Source organism: Lolium rigidum, chromosome 3 (genome assembly GCF_022539505.1).
Source record: "Lolium rigidum isolate FL_2022 chromosome 3, APGP_CSIRO_Lrig_0.1, whole genome shotgun sequence".
In the NCBI taxonomy this organism is placed as follows: Eukaryota; Viridiplantae; Streptophyta; class Magnoliopsida; order Poales; family Poaceae; genus Lolium; species Lolium rigidum.
In genome coordinates, this window is record NC_061510.1 from 113,069,408 (window position 1) to 113,079,026 (window position 9,619).

A 9,619-nucleotide genomic window follows, 5' to 3' on the forward strand; every position below is an offset into this window, starting at 1 on the left:
GAAATTGAGCAGCCCCTGCTGTAGAAAATTTATAAAAATCTGCCAATTTACGTGCGTGATCCTCAGATATGTATGCAACTTTCATTCAATTTGGGAATTTTCATCTGAGCAAGTCTGGTGCCTCTAAAAATTCGTCTTTACGGACTGTTCTGTTTTGACAGATTCTGCTTTTTATTTCGCATTGCCTCGTTTTGCAATGTTTGATGGATTTCTTTGTTCCATTAACTTTCAGTAGCTTTGTGCAATGTCCGAAGTGTTAATAATGATTATGTCACCTCTGAATATATGAATTTTCAATTATGCACTAACCCTCTAATGAGATTGTTTTGAGTTTGGTGTGGAGGAAGTTTTCAAGGGTCAAGAGAGGAGGATGATACAATATGATCAAGAAGAGTGAAAAGTCTAAGCTTGGGGATGCCCCCGTGGTTCATCCCTGCATATTTTAAGAAGACTCAAGCATCTAAGCTTGGGGATGCCCAAGGCATCCCTTCTTTATCGACAACTTATCGTGTCACCTCTAGTGAAACTATATTTTTATTCCATCACATCTTATGTGCTTTACTTGGAGCGTCTGTTTGTTTTTGTTTTTGTTTTTGTTTGAATAAAATCGGATCCTAGCATTCTTTGTTTGGGAGAGAGACACGCTCCGCTGTTTCGTATGAACACATATGTTCTTAGCTTTATTCTCAATGTTCATGGCGAAGGTTGAACTACTTCGTTCATTGTTATATGGTTGGAAACGGAAAATGCCGCATGTGGTAAATGGTATAATGTCTTGAATAATTTGATACTTGGCAATTGTTGTGCTCATATAGATCATGTTTAAGCTCTTGCATCATGTACTTTGTACCCATTAATGAAGAACTACATAGAGCTTGTTAAAATTTGGTTTGCATGATTGATCTCTAGAGTCTAGATGTTTTCGGGTTAAGGTGTTTGAACAACAAGGAGACAATGTAAAGTCTTATAATGCTTACAATATGTTCATATGTGAGTCTTGCTGCACCGTTTTATACTTGAGTTTGCTTCAAACAACCTTGCTAGCCTAGCCTTGTATTGAGAGGAATTCTTCTCGTGCATCCAAATCCTTGAGCCAAAAACCATGCCATTTGTGTCCACCATACCTACCTACTACATGGTATTTCTCTGCCATTCCAAAGTACATTACTTGAGTGCTACCTTTAAAATTCTATCATTTGTCCTTACAATATATAGCTCATGGGAAAAATAGCCTTAAAAACTATTGTGGTGAAGAATATGTACTTATGTGTCTTATTTCTTAATAAGTTGCTTGTTGAGCGGTAACCATGTTTCTGGGGACGCCATCAACTTTTACCTTTGTTGAATATCATGTGAGTTGCTATGCACGTTCGTCTTGTCTGAAGTAAGGGGGATTTTCATGATAAAATGGTTTGAGTATGCATATTGTTAGAGAAGAACATTGGGCCGCTAACTAAAACCATGATCCATGGTGGAAGTTTCAGTTTGGACAATTAATCCTCAATCTCTTATGAGAATTTTAACTGTTGTTGAATGCTTATGCATTAAAGAGGAGTCCATTATCTGTTGTCTATGTTGTCCCGGTATGGATGTCTAAGTCGAGAATAATCAAAAAGCGAGAAATCCAATGCGAGCTTTCTCCTTAGACCTTTGTACAGGCGGCATAGAGGTACCCCTTTGTGACACTTCGTTGAAACAAATGCTATGCAATGATAATCCATGTTAATCAAAGCTAATTAGGACAAGGTGCGAGCACTATTGGTATACTATGCATGAGGCTTGCAACTTATAGGATATATAATACATAACACATGTGATTTATTACTACCGTTGACAAAATTGTTTCTTGTTTTCAAAATGAAAAGCTGTAGCACAAATATAGTAATCCATGCTTCCCTCTGCGAAGGGCCTATCTTCTACTTTATTGTTGAGTCAGTTTACCTACTTCCTTCTATCTTAGAAGCAAACACTTGTGTAAACTGTGTGCATTGATGCTTACATGTTTACCTATTGCACTTGTTATATTACTTGAGATATACATGTTGAAGTTGAAAGCAACTGCTGAAACTTATATCTTCCTTTGTGTTGCTTCAATGCCTTTACTTTGAATTTATTGCTTTATGAGTAACTCTTATGCAAGTCTTATTGATGCTTGTCTTGAAAGTATTATTCATGAAAAGTCTTTGCTATATGATTCAGTTGTTTACTCATTGTCTTCACCATTGCTTCGAATCGCTGCATTCATCTCATATGCTTTACAATAGTATGATCAAGATTATGATAGCATGTCACTTCAGAAATTATCTTTGTTATCGTTTACCTACTCGGAGGGCGAGTAGGAACTAAGCTTGGGGATGCTTGATACGTCTCAAACGTATCTATAATTTCTTATGTTCCATGCTACTTTTATGATGATACTCACATGTTTTATACACATTATATGTCATTATTATGCATTTTCCGGCACTAACCTATTGACGAGATGCCGAAGAGCCAGTTGCTGTTTTCTGCTGTTTTTGGTTCAGAAATCCTAGTAAGGAAATATTCTCGGAATTGGACGAAATCAACGCCCATGGTCTTATTTTTCCACGAAGCTTCCAGAAGACCGAAAGGATTACAAAGTGGGGCGACGAGGCGACGCCACGCCAGGGCCGCGCGGCCAAGGGTGGAGCCGCGCCGCCCTGTTGTGTGGGTCCCTCGCGTCGCCCCTAAACCTACCCTTCTGCCTACTTAAAGCCTTCGTCGCGAATACCCCAGTACCGAGAGCCACGATACGGAAAACCTTCCAGAGACGCCGCCGCCGCCAATCCCATCTCGGGGGATTCAGGAGATCGCCTCCGGCACCCTGCCGGAGAGGGGAATCATCTCCCGGAGGTCTCTTCATCACCATGATCGCCTCCGGATCGATGTGTGAGTAGTTCACCCCTGGACTATGGGTCCATAGCAGTAGCTAGATGGTTGTCTTCTCCTCATTGTGCTATCATGTTAGATCTTGTGAGCTGCCTATCATGATCAAGATCATCTATTTGTAATGCTACATGTTGTGTTTGTTGGGATCCGATGAATATTGAATACTATGTCTAGTTGATTATCAATCTATCATATATGTTGTTTATGTTCTTGCATGCTCTCCGTTGCTAGTAGAGGCTCGGCCAAGTTGATACTTGTGACTCCAAGAGGGAGTATTTATGCTCGATAGTGGGTTCATGCCTCCATTGAATCCGGGACGAGTGACGGAAAGTTCTAAGGTTGTGGATGTGCTGTTGCCACTAGGGATAAAACATCGATGCTTTGTCTAAGGATATTTGTGTTGATTACATTACGCACCATACTTAATGCAATTGTCTCGTTGTTTGCAACTTAATAACGGAAGGGGTTCGGATGATAACCTGAAGGTGGACTTTTTAGGCATAGATGCATGCTGGATAGCGGTCTATGTACTTTGTCGTAATGCCCTGATTAAATCTCATAGTACTCATCATGATATATGTATGTGCATTGTTATGCCTTCTTTATTTGTCAATTGCCCAGCTGTAATTCGTTCACTCAACATGCTATTTCTTATCGGAGAGACACCACTAGTGAACTGTGGACCCCGGTCCATTCTTTACATCTGAAATACAATCTACTGCAATTGTTCTTTACTGTTCTTCGCAAATAAACATCATCATCCACACTATACATCTAATCCTTTGTTTACAGCAAGCCGGTGAGATTGACAACCTCACTGTTACGTTGGGGCAAACTACTTTGATTGTGTTGTGCAGGTTCCACGTTGGCGCCGGAATCCCTGGGGTTGCGCCGCACTACACTCCGTCACCAACAACCTTCACGTGTTCCTTGACTCCTACTGGTTCGATAACCTTGGTTTCATACTGAGGGAAAACTCACTGCTGTACGCATCACACCTTCCTCTGGGGGTTCCCAACGGACGTGTGTTAACTACTACCACGCCAACAGCAGACGCCTAGCCCGGTTCCCACCCGGCGCCAGACCCGGTTGAAACCAGATGGCCCGGTCCCAGGCCCAGTCGACCGGCCGTATGACCGGCCGACTCCGAGTCGGTCTCGACCAGATCCGATCTGGGTTGGTTTTCTATGTATATTTTCGACCTAAGGTCGTCCTGAACCCCTATATAAGTGCCCAGGACGCCCAAAAATTAGGTTAAGACCACGTTTAAGATAACCCCTAGTTCATAGTTGATTGCTTTGCAACTCTATTGAATCCCTACACCATATTGCATTGATTTGGTGTAAACCTCTGAAAGTCTTGTGTGATCTGCTGTTCCATTGGGAAGTAGATGGTTGCAACTTACCGCTTCGTGGTTGGCGGCTACGTGCACAAGTGTGTGGAGTTGCGAATATCTTGCAGGGTTGAGAGCTGTTGCATTGGCGACAGGGACAAATCGAGAGATCTCATTGCGTCATACAAGTTATCATCCACTTTTTCATCAAGTTATCTCCGCTGCGTTCATCCCGTGATCATCATCACCACCATTGCTTACTGAGAAGATCGGGCCACCCCTTATCATCTTGGTATCAGATTTCAGTGTTTCCTCGGTAAGCCATCCACAATCCACCCCATAGTTGAGTTGTGAGTGTTTTCCTATCCAGAAAAAGCCATAAAAAGTTAGGGTTAGGGTTTGCCATTGCCATAGATTGCACAAATTTCGAGTTTTAGTTGCTTTTCATAGTTGTTGTTGCGTATCTTTTTCTTTTATCTAGTATTGTTAGGGTTTGTGTTTCCGCTTTCATCTAGAGTAAGTTTTTGTTGCTCCGAGTACACATATCATACAGTTGGCTTGTTCCCAACCATAGACACAGCCTTTCGATATAAGTGACTAGCAACTTCCCCAGAAGAGACTAGTTTTACCGCTCGACAGGCTGCTCATAAGGGTTTTGGTGCTTTGCAATTTTTGTTGGCCGTGTTATCAAGGAGTTGAGTCATAAAAATCAAAAAATTGAGAAAATTGGAAAGAAGCAAAAAGAGCTACATAGCTGTGTGTTATACAAAAAGAAAATCCAAAAAGAAAAGTGAAGTGCTAGTAGATTAAAGTGAAGGCCTAAGTTTACTTTACTGCACCAGTAGTTGAGCAATCTTGTGCCTATCCCGTTGAGCATTGCTAGCGTCTCTCGAGTGCATTGCAACCTTTCATCCATATAGTTGCATTGCCACATTTATCGCCTTGTGTGAGTATCATTGGTTGTCTACGGTCAGCGCTAAATCTTGTTATTGGTGCAAATAGGTAGCCCACCTACAGCCCCACATATATCCTGCTTTGTCGTGTGATTGTTCTTATACCCTTGATATTCGCTTCGCTACATCCATGCACTAATCGTCACTACAAGTGGTAAGCAATACTAATTCACTTTGGAGCGGTAAGATTTCCTTTTCTTATCAGTTTTGAGTGAGTTGTGAGAGTACCACCATATATATTTGTTTTAGTGCACTAACCTACTAACCATGTCTTCTAGTGATGAGAAAATTGTTAACTAGAAAAACAAGGATGTTGCTGATGTGATGACATGAAGGGAGTATGAGGCTCTTCGTAATGAGATGCGACGTGAATTCCGCGTTCAGGACGAAGAACTAAAGGAGACCATTGACGTGGTTTCCAAAAAGATGGATACTACTAATGAGACCGTCAATGCTATGCAAGATCAAATGACAGATATTCAGCGCAATATTCAAGCTTTGACACTCGCTGTTGAGAATTTGACCCAACAACAACAACACCATGATGATGAAGATGTTGAGCTTCAAGATGAAGCACTCGGTGTTGGTCGTGGTGTTGGCCGTGGTAACCGTGGCCGTTGTTTTGTTTAACTCGGACGCCATGGTCGTGGGTTTGAGGAAGAAGATGGATTGGGTAAGCCAAAGTTCTCGATACCCAAATTTGAAGGAGGCGCTGATGTTGAAGAATACCTCACTTGGGAGCTGAAGTTGACAAGTTATGGTGCCTACATAACTACACTGAAGATAGGAAGATCAAGCTTGCTTCTTCCGAATTTGATGGTTATGCATTGCGTTGGTGGGATGTACTTGTTCGTGCTCGCGAAGAGGATGGTGAGCTGCCTATTATCACATGGCGTGCTATCAAGGCGGCAATGCAAGCTCGTATCGTGCCCACTAATTATTTGCGATCTATATATTATAAGTTGACCCTATTGAGATAAGGTGTGAAGACTGTTGATACTTATTTCATGGAGATGGAGATGCTTATGCAGCGTGGCCGTGTCCGTGAGTCACTTGAGATGACAATGCAGCGTTTTCTACATGGTTTGAAGTATGATATCAAAGGAATTGTTCATCATCACAGTTACACCACTATGAATGAGTTGCTACATCATGCAAGAGAAGCTGAATCACAGTTGGCTGAAGAAGCAAAAGTTAAAGGTCGTGCTACGGGAGCCGGGCGCTACACGCCTAGGGCGGCCCCTTCTACGGCGCCGGCGCCATCTTCGCGCTCCGCACCTTATTCTAGTTCGTCTAGCAAGCCGGTCTCCAATGTGTCTAACACAAAGAAGCCCGAACCTGCTGCAAGTTCGAGTGGTTCTAGCATATCTACTGCGCGCAACCGTGATATGAATTTTCATACATGTGGTGGCAAGGGTCACTGCAACAGAGATTGTCCTAACCGCAAAGTTATGATTATCAATGAGGACAATGAGTATGAGACTGGATATGATGTTGATCCATATGCTCTAGAAGATGATGACTATGACAGTGATGGTGTAGATGCTTATCCGTCTGAAGCTCGCAATATTGTTGTGTCTCAGCGTGCTCTTAATGTGTTGCCAAGTGCATCTACTCAGCACTGCAATTTGTTCCAAACAAAGGCTTTAGTTGGTCCTGACAAGGCTTGCAAGGTCATTATTGATGGCGGGAGTTGCTGCAATTTAGCAAGCAAGGAGTTGTGTACCAAGCTGAAGTTGAAGTATCTACCGCACCCGCATCCATACTATATTCAGTGGTTGAGCGATAATGGTGAGATGAAGGTAAACCACATGGTGCGTGTTGAGTTTGAGATTGGACCGTATAAGGATTCCATTGATTTTGATGTGGTTTCTATGACGGTGTGTCACCTTCTATTGGGTCGGCATTGGCTCTATGACCGTTCTGTGCAATAGAATGGCCGATCCAATACATATCAATTGGAGTTCAAGGGCAAGAAAATCAACTTGCAGCCTATGTCACCACAGCAAATTGTCAATGAATCTCGTCAGAAAGTTGAAGTAAACTTGGAGGATGCATCTATAGATAGGCGAGAGAATTGTAATGCCATGAGTGATATAACGAAAAGTGAGAGAGTGAATCCTTAGTGCTTTTAGCCACCAAAGAAGATATGAGAGAATTTAGTGAGGATCCTACAGCCATGCCTCTTGTGCTCATGTACAGGGGTACGGTTTTGGTTTCTAACGACATGACCCCTATTCCTTTTGATGTTTCTAATGTGTTGCAGGAATTCAGCGATGTGTTTCCGGAGGAGGTGCCCGCAGGACTACCACCATTGCATGGTATTGAGCATCAAATTGACTTGATCCCCGGAGCTTCGCTGCCCAATAGGGCGCCATATAGGACGAACCCCGAAGAGACGAAAGAGATACAGAAGCAAGTACAAGCGCTACTCGACAAAGGTTATATCCGCATAAGCCTTAGTCATTGTGTTGTTCCTGTTATTCTAGTTCCTAAGAAAGATGGTACATGGCGCATGTGTGTAGATTGTAGAGCAATAAACAACATTACTATTCGATATCGTCATCCTATTCCCCGTTTAGAGGATATGCTAGATGCATTGAGTGGTGGTGCTGTTTTCTCTAAAATTGATTTGCGTAGTGGTTATCATCAAATTAGGATGAAAGAGGGGGATGAATGGAAAAGAGCCTTTAAAACAAAATTTGGTTTATATGAGTGGTTAGTAATGCCTTTTGGTTTGACTAATGCACCTAGCACTTCATGAGGCTGATGAACCATGTTTTGCGTGCTTTTATTGGCAAGTTTGTGGTTGTGTACTTTGATGACATATTAATCTATAGCCGCAATGAATCTGATCATACTTTACATATTTGTCATGTTTTGCAAGTGTTGCGTGATAATAAACTCTATGGTAATCTTGAGAAGTGCACATTTTGCAAAGATAAGGTCATATTTCTGGGTTACGTTGTCTCTAAGCATGGAGTAGAAGTAGATGTGTCTAAAATTGAAGTTATTCAAAATTGGCCTACTCCCATGAATGTGAGTCAAGTAAGAAGTTTTCATGGTCTTGCTGGGTTCTATAGAAGATTTGTGCCCAATTTTAGTACTATTGCTGCACCTTTGAATGAATTAACTAAAAAGGGTGTTGTCTTTGAGTGGGGTACAGCCCAAGATCATTCTTTTGATGAACTGAAAAATTGTTAACTTCCGCACCGTTACTTGCACTCCCTGATTTCAATAAGCAATTTGAGATTGAATGTGATGCTAGTGGTATTGGAATTATTGGTGGTGTGTTGATGCAAGAGGGTCGCCCAATTGCATTTTTTTATGAGAAACTTTCTGGTGCTAAGTTGAACTATCCTATATATGATAAAGAATTGTATGCTTTAATTAGAGTTCTTGAGGTTTGGAAACATTACTTGTGGCCAAAAGAATTTATCATACATTCTGATCATGAAGCTTTAAAATATCTGAAAGCTCAATCTACTTTGCATAAGCGTCTTGCTAAGTGGGTGATACGTCTCCAACGTATCTATAATTTCTGATGTTCCATGCTAGTTTTATGACAATACCTACATGTTTTGCTCACACTTTATAATGATTTCATGCATTTTCCGGCACTAACCTATTAACAAGATGCCGAAGTGCCAGTTCCTGTTTTCTGCTGTTTTTGGTTCCAGAAAGGCTGTTCGGGCAATATTCTCGGAATTCGACGAAACAAAAGCCAAACATCTTATTTCACCGAGACGGACCAGAACACCGAAGGGGAGCCGGAGAGGAGGCCCGGGGCCCCCAGACCACAGGGCGGCGCGGCCTAGAGGGGGGGCGCCAGCCTCTTCGCCTATAAAATCCCTCGAGACCTAAAAACCCGACACCAATTGACGAAACTCCAGAAAGACTCCAGGGGTGCCGCCGCCATCGCGAAACTCCGTTTCGGGGGACAGAAGTCTCTGTTCCGGCACGCCGCCGGGACGGGGAAGTGCCCCCGGAAGCCATCTCCATCGACGCCACCGCCTCCATCATGCTCCGTGAGTAGTTACCCCATGGACTACGGGTTCTAGCAGTAGCTAGTTGGTACTCTCTCTCCCATGTACTTCAATACAATGATCTCATGAGCTGCCTTACATGATTGAGATTCATCTGATGTAATCAGTGTTGTGTTTGTTGGGATCCGATGAATTGTTACATTATGATCAGTCTATCTATAAAGTTTGTGAAGTTATTGTTGCTGCAATCTTGTTGTGTTTAATGCTTGTCACTAGTGCACGAGTGGCATGATCTTAGATTTAAGCTATATAATTATTGCTTAGATTGTATCTACAAGTTGTTTGCACATGTCTATGTCCGGAACCCGAGGCCCCGCAGTGACGAAGAATCGGGATAACCGGAGGGGATGGCTTAGATATGAGGATCACATGTTTTC